Raw genomic sequence first — 14071 nt, forward strand, 5'->3', positions numbered from 1 at the left:
AATCAGCCTCCCTACACTCCCTGGGCTGGGGAGTGGCAGCTCATCCCCAGATCGCTCAACACTTCGCCCCAAAATCAGAAGGAAGGAGGGGCTGGGGGCGCTGGATGGAAAGCCCGGAACGTTTCTTGGCAACTCTCCAAAGTCGCCTCCATTTAGCAGCAAGCTTCCAATTCTTAAGATGAAAAATTGGATTTAAGTTTTGGACATGATCTGAGCGAAGGGGGAGAAACTACTTTGCTAATTAATTCAGCCACTGAGGTGCTAAAAAGAATTTGAATGGAAGAAGGATTAACATCTACGTAGACTTGGTATGTTGGAACTGGAAGGGGGGGTGAGCCTCCTTTGTCATTATTTTTCATTTTGCTATGTTATATGGTAAAATCCTCCTCTGAAAGAACCACCTGCCTGATTATTTATAGCAAGCGAGACTGGAGAGGTGGTGTATTTGGTGATATAATATGACTCTACTAATCATTAACTGTGTGGAAATAACAATTATTCAAAAGTGGAAAACCAAGTTCAAAGTATTTGTCTGCAGATATATTTGGAAGAGGATAAAAAGTTTCCCAACCTTGATTTGGAGAATGACTGGAGAGACGCAAAAAAAACTTTGGAAGTTTGCCTGGAATTAGAATCGGAATGACACAGCTCCAATTAACTGAGCGCCAATGACCGGAAGTAGATCAGCTTGTAGAATTAAATGTGGGGCCTTAGGGGGATAGGTGCCATTTAATATCTTATTTAATATTTGCATTCCCAGTTTTATACGGCAAAACCTTCCCTGGACAGGTTAACCATTTGAAGGACAGCTGGTCTTAAAAGCATTGGGCAGATGCCTTGATTTGATTTTATCTGGACTGACTTGGCTGCTGCCCAAGGTGAGAAGATTTTTGGACTGGCTTGGCAGAAACATCATTTTGTGAAGAGATATTGTGAACATACAGAGGGAACACTGGATGTAAATTCCACACAGAATATATTGTTTTGTTTTATCTCGCTTGTTTGATAAACTCAGAGGCTAGGAAAAGTAATGAGGATTAACATCGGAATGATGTATGGGAACTATCGTGAAAATTATGAAAGCAGTAGAAGTATGAGATGATCAGAGCCCCCCAATTTCAGAACATGGGAAGATACCTCCCAATTTTTTATATAATTTGGCATAATATTTGGACTGTTTGATTATTGAATAATATGTATAATTTGGAATATTTAATATGGTTTGATTGGATTGTTCAAGTGGAAAATTTAATAAATAGTGTTTTAAAAAAATAAATGAAGGAAATAATTAGTCCGAAACCTCTTTCACACATTGCTAAACCCACTTAGTGACATTTCAAAAGAAAAAAGAAAGAAATTATCAGTTGTTCTTCAAAAATATGATCTCATCATTCATATATATATATGTATCTGTATGTGTTAGTTGTATCTTACACTGTCCAATTTTCAAAGAATATTTGCTTTTAGGACTTTAAAAAAACCCAACCTTTGTTTTAAACATAAACTGTTGTTGAACCAGAGTATTGCTTGTACTGCAATGTCAATAAGTGCCTCTTCAGAATGGCATAGTTGTGATTGTGGAACTTGAATCCAATCAATCATCTAATTAATTAATCCACTTAATTAATCCAACCCAAACTCCAATTAATGTAATATGCATAGAAGTATATTTTGACAGAAGGGGAAGTTATCCTTCCCCTTTTTTATCCATCCTGAACTTATATCAACTTAATTTGTGTGCTTCTATCTTTCTAAATAAGGTTTGACAATAATTTTGCCGTTTTTAATTTGCTCTTCTGTCAACATAATAGGAAAAGGATCAAAAAAGTAAATGTAGCTTTAGCATTAAAGAATTCTGACTGCTGGTATCCCACACAAGAGAAAATGATATTTATATAGGCATTTACACTGTTCTATTAAAGAGGAGTATTTTTTATACAATGATTCATAACTAATTTTTGGATGCCAGCAAAGATAGTGGTATGTCAAATTCCTAAATATCTTACTGTCAATTTGTTCTTGTATTATTTTTCTAATTCCCACCTTACTCTTTTTAGAAACGGTCACAATTTGAAAACCACCAGCTAGTCACCTTACTTAAAATGTTATCCTCAATCTCAGACATTTGGGGTTCCTTGAAAGTTGTGGTTCTCCTTGAATGGGAGGAGCATCTTCCTGGGATCCATCCTGGAGACAGCATTTCTAAGGGTTAGTGAAGAACAAGGAGTTTGCATTGTTTCAAAATGAATCAGAAATAATTTTTTTTAGCTTCACCTCTTTTGGAAGGTTGGGTCCCATTACACCCACAGTGACAAAAGTCACAACAGACTTGCATGGGTGTACTGTCAGCCCTTGGAACTGCTGCTACCAGCAGTAGAACATTTTCAGTTAGGGAGAGATAAATCATCTTTCCATACCTCCCCCCACCAATTACTCTTAAGAAAGCTTTACATCTGAGCTATGTGGTAGTACTGGAGGTTAGGGCTCATGGCAAGGCATCAGAACGACCCCATGTCAAACCAGGCCCAAACTACAAAGAGGTCAGGGCTCAACTCAACAAAAATTCATAGAAGGTTCTCAAATGCAAAGAAATCATGAGCTGGCCAACCCTTTTTTTACTTGAGATTCAACCATCAATACTTGGACTTCCCTAATTTCTGTTAGAATTCCTGCTCCATGATTGCAGTCATGGGATTTTTGTCTATCACATGATGGTATATGTTTTGACTCCACAGAGTGGGAAGTGACGGAGACAGGATGTTTGTGTTACTATGTTTCGTGAAGTGGGACTACTGTCCTTTGTTTGTTTGTTTTTTCTCTTTGCTGTCTGATGCTAGAGAGAGAGGGAGCCATGTTGCAGTGCTCCGTGTGTGTTTATATGTAAATAAAGTAGATTAGCCAAAATGCTGAGTTGCTGAGGTCTGTTACGCATGATGTGCAAACTCTGCGGATCCCTAAGTGTGCCAGTATTGGTTGGCATCAGTCGCTGTGATGTTTGGGCAGAAGAAAGCTTTTGAAGCTCCCAAACGATCGACCAGGAGGGAGAGAACATACCAGTCGGGCATGTGTCTCTACCAGGGTCCTACTCGAGTGTAGGCTAAGCTCCTGACAGTTTCCACATTTCCAAGAGTTCTGTACAAGAAAGTACATGGGCATAAAGTGTTCAGAGGGAGAAGGCGCATGTGCAGTGGCTCTGCGACCAATGTCCCTGGCATGCAAGGTGTTCCTGATCCATCCCATAGGTTCCCACACTGAGCAGAAAGGTCAGCATGGGTCTTCTAAGCATGCAGTCGGAAGCTTTCTTTGTGATCAGGAACCATGATGATGCATGATTCACAGTTGCAGGCAGGCTTCTAAACGTGTCCAGACGAACAGGGGAAGCTAAAGGGTAGAGAATGTAGGAATGGGGACTTTGAAAGTAGGCCTGGCATGCCTACACCCACCCCTACCACCCTTTGGCCCAGATTTGCTCTCCTGAACACATAAAAGGGGCTAACAATGCAAGTCAACGGCACGGCAATAATCACTGCATTAACAGTTATTTGGCCACAGCTACCCAGGCTCAAAAGGTGTCATCTGGAACATTAGCCCTGCTAAATGAAAATAAAAGAAAAAGTACTGTGAGAAATCTTGAATACTGTGCGTCCTGCAGAGTTGCAATTTCTGAATTGTGTTGACAATGTGCAAACATGAATAAACTGTTTCCTGACACAAGGCCAAGTTTGTTGCAACCCATTTGTCTCTGTGAAGGAGCAATATTGTCACTTGGTGAGTAATCAGTAACGCAACGTGTTATAATGTTTTGAAGCATGATTTATTGGGCGGTGATTTTTGACACCTTCTTTTGTATCATTACTGCTTCAAGGGTGGGTGGGGATCAATAGTTTGGCACAATTGCTAAAAGTAACTGGCAGGGTAAGTTCTTCTTGAAGGCTGAGACTGATTGAATTGTATACACAGGTCACTTCACCAAATTTGCAGCAAGCAAATGTGTGTTTTCTATTATTAAACAAGTGGCAGAGAACTACCAATTTTTTAGGGGAGCAATTTCTACATAATGGTAACCACCAAAAAGACACTATTTTTTCTTGCAACTTTGCAACCTCACTTCAGAAAGTAGGGATATTTTAACTCATACAAGGGATAAAAGGCATAGAGCAATGGCTCTCCCAATGTTTCTGGACTGTTTCATCTCTGAGTATTGCATACCCTCCAACATTCCTCAGATGAAAATAGGGACAGTCTATGCTACATCAATATCATTGCTTGAGCGTTTCCTCCTGGTCAACTTATTGGAGGAAACACACAAAACTGCAGTATTTTAAGCACAGAAATCTTTGAATTTATGTATTGCATTTAGAAATTCCTGAGGTATAAAGAAAACCCCAAATCAATAAATATAAATATAACTATATATGTGTGTGGAAAGACTATGTGATGTCATCATGCCTTTATGAGGATTTTGGAAACGTTATATCTTTGAACAACCATTATTGTTGAGATAGGACCTTCATGCCTCTCTAGCTCATCTTCTGAATGATACCCGGTATACCTTATGCCCTCTCCAGGCTGATATTGTAGATTGTATTCAGTATATTTAAGGATCACATAAAAGTTGCAGTCTTCTCAGTATTCCCCCAGAACAGCTGAGCTTCTGCCTAAGAAGTCATGCTGTTTCAAAGTGACCCTTGGTGATTTCAGCACAATATCTGCATCCACGAGAGATCAAAGCCGCACTATTTATACTCCATGTTTCGCCTCTTTGTTTCACCCTTTAAGCTGGCTAGCATGTCACAGTCAGAGTGCTGTTCCACAGTGAAAGAGGGAAACGCTTGCATTTCAACTGAAATATGTGACAGTCAAAGGAGTTCTTAAGCAGGTAATGAATTTTCACACTGAAAAGAGTAATTGCCAGATAATGGGGAAGGCGACCTTTTCATTTAACACATAAAAGGATGTGAACACAAGAGCATAATGTGTAATGGGAGGGGAATGACTTTTACACTCACAAATGAATCGCAGCCCAATTTATCCAAGTGGCCAATGCAACTGTGACTTTTTATATTTGATAATGTTTACAGAAATACTGATTAATGCTATTTAAAATGATTAGATGGGTGTCTATCAGGGTCAAGGAGCCTCAGGCCTGTGGCTTCCGGGCCCTCAGGACCTCACACTTTCCCCAAGTCACACTCCTCACTGGCCTTGCCCCACATCCCCCTCAAATGCTTTTTGCCTGGCTGGCTTGCACCCTTGATCTGTGATAATGCATCTCATTTGCCTGGGTGGGGATAGAGAGGGTGTACATAGGTGTACAGAAGCCCCTGGCTTTTGCATAGCTGGAATGTAGCCTAGCATACCAAAGTAAGAGACACATTCACTTTTTTTTGCCTTTGGTCCCACCACCCACTGTGTTGCAGATATTAAATATTGTGCAGTTTGCAGCGACTGGAAGCATAAGAACTGGCTCCCATGGAAATGAAACATTGTCCAGTCCCATAGAAATGTTATTTCAACTTTACTGGCAGAACTTTCCTTACAGCTCAGCTGGTTAGAGCGTGGCGATGATAATGCCAAGGTTGCAGGTACGATCGCTGCCTGAGGCAATTGCATATTCCATATATATATATATATATATATATATATATATATATATGATATTTATTAAGATTTTCAAAATATTACAAAATAAAAATTAAAAAAAGAAGAAAATACAAAATAAAAAAGGTTAAAAACAACTCAATCTTTCCATTACTTATTTTTCATTAGCTTGTTTCCCGGACCTCCTCACGCCTCCCTTTTTTGTATTCCAGTTCGGTTTGTTGGTTCAGCAAATCCTTACCATCTTTATTTATCCTAATCTTTGGTCTTAAAATATTGTAGCGTTAAATTTTTACCTGTTAGTAATCCATTTTTCATATTCCCTTATAGTATTACAGCTGAAAACCACTTAATTTCTATCCAACATCATTCTAACATTCATTAATTTTACAATATTTCTGTAAATGGTCTTTAAATTTCTTGCAATCTTCTTCCACCGACTCTTCTCCCTGGTCTCGGATTCTGCCATCATTTCCGCCAGTTCCATATAGTCCATCACCTTCATCTGCCATTCTTCCAGAGTGGGTAGATCTTGTGTCTTCCAATACTTTGCAATGAGTATTCTTGCTGCTGTTGTGGCATACATAAAAAAGGTTCTGTCCTTCTTTGGCACCAATTGGCCGACTATGCCCAGGAGAAAGGCCTCTGGTTTCTTCAAAAAGGTATATTTAAATACCTTTTTCAATTCATTATAGATCATCTCCCAGAAAGCCTTAATCCTTGGGCACGTCCACCAAAGGTGAAATAATGTACCTTCAGTTTCTTTACATTTCCAACATTTATTATCGGGCAAATGATAGATTTTTGAAAGCTTGACTGGGGTCATGTACCACCTGTATACCATTTTCATAATATTCTCTCTTAAGGCATTGCATGCTGTAAACTTCATACCTGTGGTCCATAACTGTTCCCAGTCAGCCATCATTATGTTATGTCCAACATCTTGTGCCCATTTAATCATAGCAGATTTCACCGTTTCATCCTGAGTATTCCATTTCAACAGCAAGTTATACATCTTTGACAAAATCTTAGTTTTGGGTTCTAACAGTTCTGTTTCTAATTTTGATTTTTCCACCTGGAAACCAATTTTCTTGTCCAAATTATATGCCTCCATTATCTGATAATAAAACAGAGACTGAAAAGACTCAGCTTAAGAACTACCGCCCCATATCATTACTTACTGTGGATTACAAAATTTTTGCAGACATTTTGGCCAAGAGATTTAAAAAAGTGTTGATGGAAGAGATTCATAAAGACCAAGCGGGCTTTCTCCCGGGAAGACACTTGTCTGACAATTTGAGGAATATAATTGATATTCTGGAAAAGCTAGAAGTGAACATAAACACTAAAGCAGTTTTGATATTTGTGGACGCGGAGAAAGCTTTTGATAATATCTCTTGGAGTTTTATGAAGAAGAACCTACAGGGGATGGGGGTAGGCCAAGGCTTTGAAAACGGTATAAGTGCAATTTATTCAGAACAAAAGGCTAAACTAATTGTAAATAATGTGGTGACGGAAGAATTTAAGATAGAAAAAGGGACACGACAAGGTTGCCCAATTTCCCCATTGCTTTTTATATCGGTCCTGGAGGTTTTGCTGAATATGATTAGAAGGGACCAGTTGGTTAAAGGTATACAAGTCGGAGCTAAACAGTACAAATTGAGAGCATTTGCAGATGACTTAGTATTGACGTTACAGGAGCCAGAATCTAGTACCAAAAGGGTTTTAGAACTGATTCAAGAATTTGGTCAGGCTGCAGGATTTAAACTGAATAAGTTAAAAACCAAGGTTTTAGAGAAAAATTTAACAGCGATTGAGAGAGAGAGGTTTCAGAATGAGACAGGCTTAACAGTGGTTAAGAAAGTGAAATACCTGGGGATTAATATGACAGCAAAAAATGGGAATTTATTTAAAGACAACTATGAAAAATGCTGGGCCGAAGTGAAAAAAGATTTAGAAATTTGGTCAAACTTGAAGCTTTCACTGCTGGGTCGTATTGCTGCGATAAAAATGAATGTATTGCCTAGAATGTTGTTTTTGCTTCAAACATTGCAAATTGTGGACAAAATGGACTGCTTCAAGAAGTGGCAGAGAGATATTTCTAGATTTGTCTGGCAGGGCAAGAAGCCCAGAATAAAATTTAAGATATTAACTGATGCAAAGGAAAGGGGTGGATTTGCCCTGCCAGACTTTAAACTTTACTATGAATCAGCAACTTTTTGCTGGTTGAAAGAATGGCTGCTTCTTGAAAATACAGACATTTTGGATCTAGAAGGTTTTAACAATGTATTTGGATGGCATGCATATCTGTGGTATGATAAGGTCAAAGCACATAAAGCATTTAAGAATCATATTGTCAGGAAAGCATTGTTTAATGTCTGGATAAGATATAAGGATTTATTGGAAAACAAAACCCCAAGGTGGTTGTCACCGATGGAAGCAAAAGCACAGAAAAAGCTCAATATGGAGGCCAAGTGGCCGAAATATTGGGAAATTTTGGAACAAGAGGGAGATAGACTGAAATGGCAGAGTTTTGAGAAACTAAAAAACAAAGTGCGAGATTGGCTTCATTATTATCAGATAATGGAGGCAATTGCATATTCCTGCCTTGCAAGGGGTTGGACTAGATTAGGGGTCGGCAAGGTTTACCTCGCCTGAGCCGGTTCACTCCAGCGGAGATCCCTCCATGGGCCAGAGCGTGCATGTGCACCTGTGATTTCCGGCATCTGCACAGACACGATTTCTGGCATCGGCGCAGATGTGATTTTTTGCGTCTGCGCATGCCCAGACGCAATTTCCAGTGCTATGGAAGTGAGTGGTTTAGTGCAGCATGCAAGGACTCATCGAGTGGACGGCTCGGTTCGGGGGCAGCTCATGGGCTGGTGGCCCTAAATGGCCTGCTTGTGGCCCATGGGCCTTAGGTTGCTGACCCCTGGGCTAGATGGTGCTCAGGGTCCCTTCCAATTCCACAATTCTATGATTCTATGAAAACATAATTAAAATATCCATGGTAAAGCCCACCGTGACTTGAGCACCAGCTTTTAGTTAGTATTATGGTGAGGTGGGCACAGTGCAAGCACTCTGGCAGGAATGCCAAATTGGATCCGCTGATGCACCATGCAATTCTCACTGCCACCTCTCCCCTTTCCTCTCCTTCCCAAAACACAGTGGCAACACAACTGGAGGGAGAACAAGTGAGTGGCCCATTCCCACCATACCATCTGCTACTGGTCTGGAATCAGGATTCCTGTGCATAAATTTTAACACCTGTCTCAACAATGAATGTTGAGTCAATAAATGTTGGGTCAATAAATGTCTGCACTGTTTGTGATTACCAGTCACACAAATGATTTCCCAGTTCAAAGGATATAATGTACAGTGTACTGATTTTATTACTTTGGCAGCTATAGGACTTTTTATTATTATTTAATCAGGGGGAATAGAATATTCTCTGAATCTTGAATTTTCTGGGGGTTTCTGCAGATTCAGTTTGACTGGGACCATTCCAGAGAAATGGAAGAATGTGATGAGGTAGACTGTGTTTGTTTTTGAATTCAGAGCAAAGTTTTCTTCTATATTTGTGCCAGAGAATGTCATGATCTTAAGCCATAAATTAACACAATTGGGCCATGTGTGTTCTCTCTCTCTCTCTCTCTCTCTCTCCCCCCCCCCTCTCTCTCTGTCTGTCTCACACACACACGTATATACATCTGTTAGGACCTTCCTGGTTGAAATCAAATGATGTAACCAGCAGCATCCTTGCCAGATGAACATGCACTAAGAAACAAGAACAGAATTGCTAATAATGCAAATATATCATTTTTGTCAGCTGCATTTCCATTTTAGCTTTGTATTTGACGGCTGACAAAACAATAAGATGCTCATTATACCTATAAGATATATACACTGCGTGGGGAAATATCCATCTAAAATGCATAATGCAAACAAGTGTTATTGACATTTTAGGCTAAAAAAAAAGAAAAGCAATCCCCAGTGGGTTATTCTGTACATTATTGCAGTTTAGGTGGATACTAAAAAAGAAAATGTCCACTAAGAAGAGCTAAGACCACAATTAAAAGGTCTGAATGCTGACTTTTTGAAATGATTTCTGAATGCCATTTCTAAGGACTGGTTCACATGCAACAACAGGTGATGTCAGGTATGTATGTATGTATGAACTGTCACAGTTCAGCCACCTGCTCATCTCTGCCAAGATAAATTTTTACCTCTCAAATATGGTACTTTTAAAAAGAGTTTATTCACACATTCAGTTGTGAATCTAGGGCACGGGTGTCAAACACAAGGCCCGCGGGCCGAATCCGGCCCGCCAGACCTCATCATGTGGCCTGTGTAGCTGCCGCCGGCCGCCAGCCTTCACTTTTTATTCTCGCTTTCTTTCTTTTTTTGACACAAGAAAGCCACCTCTTCAGCGCATGCGCGGCAGCCTACAAGCCAGAGAACGTCTGCCCTCTAGCGGCGCCGCGGCCCCCGATGAATTTGAGTTTGACACCCCTGATCTAGGGTGATTGTCAGGTAAGTTATACTCAGATTAAACCTACTGGAATCAATGGATCTTGTCTGAGTAAAACTTGGTTGACTACCACCCCTGGTGTTTTGTAAGCAATCAAATGACTTTTATGCACATATGAACCAAAGGGCCAGCATGTTACGGCTTACGTGACTTTACCATCTCAGATGTTCTTCCATTCAACTTTCAAATAAGACAAGAGCATTACCATCTCAGATGTTCTTCCATTCAACTTTCAAATAAGACAATAGACTGTTCTCTCAATTTATTATAGTCATACAGTGACAAAACTCATCTGCGCTAAGCCAATTGAATATTATGATTATGATTATGTTGAATTCTGTGGTGATCACTGGCTAGATTCAGTCTTTTCAGAGAGTTTAAAGTAATATTTATTCTACTATCATCTCCCATAACCAGGTATTGTACTGCTTCAACACGCTGCCAAAATCTCTTTGATCAATATAAATATCTGTCTCTTTAAGACAAGCACAAACCTGTACCTGTCTGCTCAAAGTAAGACCCACTGTGTTCAGTGGAGTTAACTTCTAGGTGAATGATAAGCCTAAGACTGCAATCTTATAACCCACTGAACTCAATGGGAAGTATTGCTGAATAAGAGATAAGGAGGATTGTGCTGTTATTCATATAACTAAACTCCACTGAAATCCAGACACATTCAACTATATCATTACAATTCATTTTTTCATGACTATTTTTTGCTGGATTCCACCTGCTGTGTGTGTGCGTGCAAAGGAAAATTTAACCTGTTGTTGACATTTGAATACAAAATTTTAAAATGCTTAACTTTATTAAATATCCACATTATATTTTAATTGGGAAATCTTGTATAACACAATCTTCTTTCCGTAGTTTATTGTATTTCTTTCTTGCCCTTAGTTCTATCCCCTTTATCCTGCCAGCTCTTTCCATCTGGTCAGGAAGCAAAATTACAGTAATTGATTCTTGTGTCCTTTGCAAAGAATTATGTTTCCCTCTGATCAGAGGGAAAGATTGTGATTTCCTCTCCCTCAAAACCTTTATGGCTGCAAAGCTGGGAAGCTAATATCTGATCTTATTTCGATGCATCTAGAAATGATAGGGCGAATCTTCCTGTCAAAAAGAAGAGTTTATGATGCATTATTTTCAAATGAGATTTTCTCTTCTAAGGAAGCTAGCCAGAGGTTCTCAGTGCTAAGAGACTCCCACTAAAATTAGTGGAGTTCTAGAAGAGGACAAAGCTGCTATTTCAGCAAAATAGATATAGTGGTATATATACTCCCAGTATAAGATGCAGTGTGCTTCTGGATACCAGTTGTTGGAAACTGGTAACTAGGACTGCCATATGTACAAATTTTCCCAGACATTACCGAGATTTCAAATGTGGAATTGACATTCGGGGGGAATTTCTGAAATGTGGCACTTTGTCCTGAATCTTAGGCAAGTCAATCGAAAAATCACAGGTTTTTTGGCCCTTTCTTTAAAAAAAAACAACTCAACAACTTTGGTTCTTACTTTTTGAAATATGGCACTGTAGTTTATAAAGGGTCTGAGAGTTGCTAGGAATGCTCCTGTTCCCCTGAAACAGCTACAGTTTAAGATTTAACCAGGAAGAGGAATTGGTGCTTAAAGTACTCTAAAAATTTTAGAACTATGAGGTAATATCATATAAAGAAAATGCCAGGGTGGGGATAGGGGAACGGAAGAGGGAAGTTGACAGTTCAATGATAGGTCTGCCTTCCACTTCTTGGCTAGAATCTCACCCAGCACTTTCCACTCACAATGTTTTGGAGGAGAGATGTTGATTTTATAAAACCTTTTTCCCAGTGCCTTTTTTGTCACTCTTTGGCTTGTTCTCTGAACCATACAAAGAGTTTGTTTCAGCTTGTCTCTTGTGTGTGTCCTTAACCCAGACTTTATACTTGTTTGTTTTCTCTCAGTTCTTTCCCATCCTTCCTAATCTATCCCAATCTCAACAGCTGAGTCCTAAGCTTCTTTGAGGCTTTAAAGGTAAGTACCAGCAATGTGAACTGGGGTTGGAGGTGAACAGACTAGTGGGATTTTTTTCCAAAATTGATGTCATATCTATAAATCAATACCCCAGTGGCTGCATTCTGCACCAGCTAAGTCTTGAGGAAAGCATTGCTGTTAACCTCTGAAGCCTATAGCCAACTGCCATTTAGAAATTCAGAAATGACCACATTTTATTGTTTTATTGAACATGGATGTTCAGAAGAGCCCCTTCTCCATGACCAGCATACAGTGCTGTCTTGGACCCATTTAGTCCACATTGTCTTTCTACTGGTGATCAACCATGTACTTTGGAAGCTCAAAGAAAGGACAAGTACCATTGGCCATCTTCTTTGGATGACCCAAAACATCAAGCATGCAGAGGTATAGCCCTGTTTCACAATTATGGCTAATAGCAGTTGAGATACTCATTGTTCTTGAATTTGTTCAATCTTTCCAAAAAGATATCTAAGCTAAGGGCCATCACCACCACCATCAACCTAGACAGACTGAAAATTATGCATCCTTCCTTAAGAGAAAGGATGATTCAATTACTTGTTGAAACAACTGATATTGGAGACATGATAAGCATTAAAGAGGGCAGCGGAATGAAAACATTAACATGATTAATATTGTTTTATTTAACTGTACCACATGTCAAGAAGCTCGTAGTAAGATATTTACAGTTCCTCTCCAGTCTCTGAGCCATGGAAATGCATGTGCAAAGCTATCAAGCCGTGACAAACTAGTTATAAAGCCATTCGCAAAAGGGCAAGTTCTCTGAGAGACTGCAACCCTTAAAAAATTTATTCAGGTGCCCTCATTTCCTATCATCATTATCTAGCACAGGGCTATAAAAATGGATCACAATGCTAATAAAACAAAATGACTACATGCTGTTTATCTAAGATGGCCATAAAAATCTAGCCAAGTGAATTAATTCCCCTGGTAACACAATAATTTAAGTCCAAAAGGGACGTCCAGGATTTTGACAGTCGACTGAAGAACAGGGTCCAAACCGGAACTTGTCAATGGCTTTAAGCTGTTGGTAGGAATAAAACAGCAGGAAGGGTTTGGTTTGGTTTTAAACTTTTCTGAAAGACTGTGGCTGCATATGCCACTATATATTTAAAGCAGTATTATACCACTTTAAACATCTGTGGATCCCTCCAAAGAATCCTGGGATCTGTAGTTTGGCAAGGATGCTAGGTCCTTCCCCTCACAGATCCACAATTCCCAGGAAGAGGGCTTGACAGTTAAACTGGCATGTGTATGTATATGCATGCCCATAAGTCTGGTAATAGTACACTGAGGTCTCCCCCCCCCCCCCGAATTTCACACAATGTTAGGGAGTAGATTTGTATAATACTTACCTTCTTCTTCCACCTGAAGAACAGAGGCATAACGTTGATGGGGGTCCTGTAAGTTACTTAGACAACTCAGTGGCTAAGCAACTGTCTCCCAGCCAATGACCTCAGTGTTTCACATCATGTGAGTATTCTGTAGGAACAGCTGTTTTGCAAGCTACAGTGTTCCTCTTAATCAGACTCTCAACTAAATGAGAGTGCTATTTGACTAGGGCTGCAGAGACATGGAGAGTACAGAGCAAAGCAGGATAATTAAGAGTCGTGTTTAATTAAATTCAGCCTTGCAAAAAAGGCTGTGGGTTTACTAGCCCACAGAAACCATTACCCTGGGCCAAATTGACGAGACACCAATCATACAATTCATTAGGTATGGTTTCAGAAATGCAACCTTCAGAAAGTGAAATTAGATTGATGCTACAGCATTCTGTGCAAACCAGAACTGTGGCCATCTATTAAAGACTGATCCTCAGATGGAGGCTTGATGTCCAAGCTTTCAAATCTGCCAACATGAAAGAATTGAGAGGAGCATATTGTCATTCCAAATCCACTCTGATCAAAATGAGAT

At 39.6% G+C, this 14071-nt stretch overlaps 1 long non-coding RNA gene across 1 annotated transcript in view; it reads right to left on the minus strand.

Moving 5' to 3' along the window:
- Positions 1–13563, minus strand: part of LOC308478763 — a 47178-nt gene extending 33615 nt beyond the window's left edge. Inside the window, exons 1-2 of the long non-coding RNA XR_013987242.1 lie at positions 13513–13563; positions 2098–2202 (exon numbers count right to left, since the gene is read on the minus strand). This is a non-coding gene — a long non-coding RNA (uncharacterized lncRNA). The remainder of the gene's footprint in view (positions 1–2097; positions 2203–13512) is intronic.
- Between the last annotated feature and the right edge of the window lie 508 nt (positions 13564–14071).

This window comes from Podarcis pityusensis (genome assembly GCF_964106645.2).
Source record: "Podarcis pityusensis genome assembly, chromosome: 6".
Classification (NCBI taxonomy): Eukaryota; Metazoa; Chordata; class Lepidosauria; order Squamata; family Lacertidae; genus Podarcis; species Podarcis pityusensis.